Source organism: Triticum aestivum, chromosome 3A (assembly GCF_018294505.1).
Source record: "Triticum aestivum cultivar Chinese Spring chromosome 3A, IWGSC CS RefSeq v2.1, whole genome shotgun sequence".
In the NCBI taxonomy this organism is placed as follows: domain Eukaryota; kingdom Viridiplantae; phylum Streptophyta; class Magnoliopsida; order Poales; family Poaceae; genus Triticum; species Triticum aestivum.
Genome location: NC_057800.1, coordinates 381120535 through 381125866, shown reverse-complemented (window position 1 = coordinate 381125866; position 5332 = coordinate 381120535).

The following is a 5332-nucleotide window of genomic DNA, read 5'->3' as shown; positions in this document are numbered from 1 at the left end:
GCAATGAGCAAGAAAAGATAGAACTCGGATAAATATATTTACATAACATAGGCCTTTGGCCGAATCTTCGAGCAGATGTTCAAAATACACCCCGCGGGTGGAATTGTGCGAATTAACAAGTTCTTCAAAGACTACTGAAGCCGATAAAACAAAGATACATCGGCAACTTAGGAAGCAGCAGACGGATTCGGAGGTTCGGAGGAGGCGCCAGCGTCAGGCGTCGGGGCGGCCGGCTGGGTAGTCTCGGCTTGATCGCCTCCGGCGGCAGTCGACTCGGTCGCACGCAGCTCGTTACTGGAGGCGCAGTCGAGCTGAGGCTGGCCGTCTGCTCCGTCTTCTGGTGCCTCCGCCTTGCCTCCATCCTCCGCCTCGCCCTCTTCCTCGACGCTGGAGCCAATCACCTCCGCCAAGTCCTCGCCGTAGTCTGGGTTCATCCCAAACCACTCCGGCGGTACCTCCTCGCCGTCTTCAGACCGCTCGGGGACAAAGATGCTGGTGTGGGTGTACTCGGCGATCGCCGCAGCACGCATGACGAGGGCGTCTTCCACAGCTGCCAGCTCCGGCTGGGCCTCCGAATGAAGCGTGGCCAGCCGGTCTAGATCCAGCCCCGGATACCATGCCTTGACAAACTCCAAGGCCCGGCGCGCTCCAGCTTGGGCCGAAGAGCCCTTCCAGGCCTCAAGACGACCAGCCGTGACCTCTAGCCAGTTGGCCGTCAGGCTGGGGGTGCACGGAGCCTGCATGTCCGGCCACAGGGCGGCAATCGCCTGGGCACCAACACGCTGAAGCCGGCGCAGCATCCGGTGAGCTGGCCGAAGGCGAGCCTCGATGCTCAGGATGTGCTCGTCAAGAGTTCGGGGGGCGTCGGCGACAATCTCTGCACCCTCCGCCCACCGACCTTCTCGGTCAGCCTCGATGGCTTGGATGGCGGCCTGCAAGTGCCCAGGAAAGAAGTCTGCAAAGTCAAGAAGAAACAAAGAGGCAAGTCAAAAACTAGGAGTCAGCACGACTTAAATCGGCAACTCGAAGAAAGAAAGTAAAAATAAACTCATCATCAACGATGTCTTAAATCTCATGGAAGCCGGAGGCCAGCATCGCCTCCTTGTCAGACCAAGAGGAGCGCTCGCTCGCGAACTCGGCCAGGAGGGCGGTTTCCGTCTCCTCCGCCTCCCTCTGTGTCTTCACAAGCAGCTCCTTCTGATCTGCCAATTGAGTGGCCAGCAAATCGCGCTCCGTGGCGAGCTTGTTGCACTCCTCCTCTTTGGCGCGCAAAGCGGAGTTGGCGTCGCTCAGCTGCTGTTGAAGAGCAGCGTTGGCTCCTGAAAATAAGGAAGAAAGAAGGCGTTAAGTCATCAGGTAAAGAAGGTCGCCGCGGAGATCCGGCCCGACTGCTCAGAAGTCGGCCCAAATCTCAGGGACTACAGCCCGCGGGTGCGCCAGTGCGCCCCCGCAAAGAAGGAAAAAGACTTACTCCGGCTCTCCGACAAATCGTTGGTCCGCTTGCCCAGCTCTTCAACGTTACGGTTGAAGGCAGTAACGCGGACGTTGTGGTAGTCCTGCGACAAACGTTTCAGACAAAAAGTTAATACCCAGAGTTCATCAATTGAAGTTCCGGGCCGCCTGCTCAGCGGCCAGCCCGAAACTCGGGGACTACACCCAGTGGGTGCGCTGGCGCGCCCCCATAGAGAGGAACAAGAAAACAAAGACCAAAGGAAAAACATACCCGGACGGCTGCCCGCGACGCCAGGTACGCCTTGGTGCAATTCTGGAGAGCGTCGCCCTCGGCACGAAGCTTCGCCTGGACGTCCAGAAGCGCCTGGTTCAGCGGCCCTGTGCCGCCTCCTCGCACCCACCCAATGGGCGCGACGCTCGTTGCTTCGGCGTCTGGGATCGCCGAGCTGGCGGTGCCGGCTTCCAGGGGCGGGGTGCCGAAGTCGCCTTCTCCAGACGGCGGTGCGTTGGTGAGCCGACTTGGAGGAGTAGCCTCGCCACGGCCTCGTCTTCGGTCAGTGGCACCGGAGGGTCCGCTGGCTGCTTGCCTTGCGCACCTTCAGACGGCGGCGGCGGAACATTCACGTCTGGCGTAGAGGGGTCACCGCCTTCCCTCTCCACGATGGGGTTCTCCCCGCCGGCTTCTCCAGTCTGCCCCGTGAACTCCGGAGGCGGCGACGCAGAGTTCAACGGGGTGACGAACACCGCCGATTGGCGGCGTGCGGCTTCCTCAGCCTGCCGCTTCGTCGTGGCGGCGGCTTCGGCCTCTGCCAGTTTTTTCTTGGCGGAGGCCTCCGCCCTGTCAGCCTCCGCCTTCTCCAGGCGAACAGCCTCTTCTTCGTTGCGCTTCTCCTACGCATTCTGCTCTGTCGCCTCCCGGAGGTCGGCAGGGGGGTCAATCCACCGAGTGGTGGCGGACATCTCCGCTGACCCCATCACGGAGGCGGCGGTGACCCTCTTTAGAGTGAGGGGAGCCCTGAAGCAAGGGGAGCAAGTAAAGACTCAGACAGAGTCACAAAGAAAGAATAAAGCATTGAGACAGAATACTCATGCGGAGACCAATGGCAGCTTCTTCACTTCCTTATGGAAGTGGATGGCCTTCGCGGCCGCCTCGTCCCGCCGGGTCGCTGCAGCCGGACCCTTGGGTTTCTTCGGCCGACTGCCGAACAAGGTCGGCACGGCCCTGCACTTCTTCCCATCGCCTGGAGCACCCGGCGCGGCTAAAGAGCCCGTGCCAGGCTGGCTGGCTCCTGGCCGATGGCGGGGGGCGACTTCCCCCTCGGTGTCATCGTCAGGCCAGTCGGCGAAAGTAGCCGAAGGCCTGAAGTCGCCTGCTGTTCCTCCTCCTCCCTCGGCATCGTCCTCCAGAGCCGCCGCCCCCAGATCAGGGTCGTCGACGTCGCTCTCTGCCCGATCGGCGAGGAACTCGCGGACCGGCCCCGAGGTGCCGGCTGGCGGGTGGAGGAGGGGATTCTGACCAAAGCCGACTGGTCAAAACAAACTCGGCGAGAGAGAAGACAATCCAAAGAAAGAAAGGGAAGGCAACTCACCACGGGCGGGGGGTTGGCGCGGGAGTACGGCTCCTTGCCGAACCGCCAATCCTCCAGGAGCTTGCTTTCCGAGAGGTAGGTCACCATGAAGGCCACCTCTTCGTGAGGCATGTCCTTGGTGCACATCCGACTCGGGTCGCGGTGCCTGCTCATCTGGCATATCATGTGGGGGCGGCCTTGGAGTGGGAGAACTCGGCGCGCCACGAAGGCGGCCAGTAGGTCTGGACCAGTCAAACCCTCCGACTGCATCAGCACTCGGAGTCATGCGATGGCACCGGCAACCGCAGGCGTCAGCGACTTGGCCCGGTACGACCAGTTGGGCAGTCGCCCAGCCGGCGGGCCGGCTTCGAAAGCCGGCAGGTTGACCCAGTCCCCCCTTGCGGAGACGTTCCTGACGTAAAAGTAGGATCTCTGCCACATCCTCACCGACTTTATCAGCAAGATGGAGGGGAAGGGATTGTCGGCCCTGACCTTCGCACGGCGATGAAAGCGCTGCACTGAGCCGGCACGCCCGCGGCCTGGGTGCCGAGCTTGGAGAAGAAGAACTCCCCCCAGAGCTCGAGGGTGGGGAGGACTCCGAGGAAGCCTTCGCACAAGGCCACGAAGGCGGGCAGCAGCACCACTGTGTTGGGGGTGAGGTGGTGCGGCTAGAGGCCGTAGAACTACAGGAAGGATCGGAAGAAACTGCTCGCCGGCAGCCCCAACCCGCGTAGGCAGTGCGAGCGGAAGATGACCCGCTCGCCCTCCTACGGCGCGGGTGAAATCTCCTCCTTTGGCGCAAGATGCACCTACATGTGATCCTCGCCGGGGAGCCGACGAGTCCGGCGGAGGAACTCAATGTGGTCATCGTGAACATCGGAGCCGTCCCAGGTGCCGGAGCGCACCGGGGGAGGCGCGGCGGCGGAGGAAGAACTCATCGCGAATAGCGCCCGTCCCCTCCAGCTTGTGAGTCTCTTGGACGATGAAGGCCTGCTTCTGTAGGATCGAAAGTATGTCTAGAGGGGGGGTGATTAGACTACTTGACCAAATAAAAACTTAACCTTTTCCCAATTTTAGTTCTTGGTAGATTTTAGCTATTGTAGGACAAGTCAAGCAATCATCACACAATTCAAGCAAGCATGCAAAGAGTATATTGGCAGCGGAAAGTAAAGCATGCCACTTGCAAGAATGTAAAGGGAAGGGTTTGGAGAATTCAAACGCAATTGGAGACACGGATGTTTTTCCCGTGGTTCGGATAGGTGGTGCTATCCTACATCCACGTTGATGGAGACTTCAACCCACGAAGGGTAACGGTTGCGTGAGTCCACGGAGGGCTCCACCCACAAAGGGTAACGGTTGCGCGAGTCCACGGAGGGCTCCACCCACGAAGGGTCCACGAAGAAGCAACCACCCACGAAGGGTCCACGAAGAAGCAACCTTGTCTATCCCACCATGGCCATCGCCCATGAAGGAATTGCCTCACTAGCGGTAGATCTTCACAAAGTAGGCGATCTCCTTGCCCTTACAAACTCCTTGGTTCAACTCCACAATCTTGTCGGAGGCTCCCAAGTGACACCTAGCCAATCTAGGAGACACCACTCTCCAAGAAGTAACAAATGGTGTGTAGGTAATGAACTCCTTGCTCTTGTGCTTCAAATGATAGTCTCCCCAACACTCAACTCTCTCTCATAGGATTTGGATCTAGTGGAAAGAAGATTTGAGTGGAAAGCAACTTGGGGAAGGCTAGAGATCAAGATTCATATGGTAGGAATGGAATATCTTGGTCTCAACACATGAGTAGGTGGTTCTCTCTCAGAACATATGAGTTGGAATTGTGTATGTGTTCTGATGGCTCTCTCCACGAATGAAGAGGAGGTGGAGGGGTATATATAGCCTCCACACAAAATCCAACCGTCACACATAGTTTTCCAATCTCGGTGGGACCGAATCAAAAAACTCGGTCGGACCGAAAAGGTAAACCTAGTGACCGTTAGAGATTTTCGGTGGGACTGACATGGAACTCGGTAGGACCGATATGGTTAGGGTTTGGGCATAACGTAATCTCGGTGAGACCGATTACACAAACTCGGTGGGACCGATTTTGGTAATAAGCTAACCAGAGAGTTGGTCAGGCAAACTCGGTGGGACCGATTTGCTCTTTCGGTGAGACCGAAAAGTTACAAAAAGGAAACACTGAATTTACATTGCAATATCGGTGGGACCGATTCGCTCTTTCGGTGAGACCAAAAATTTACGAAAGGGAAACAGAGAGTTTGCAATCCCATCTCGGTGAGACCGAGATCCCTATCGGT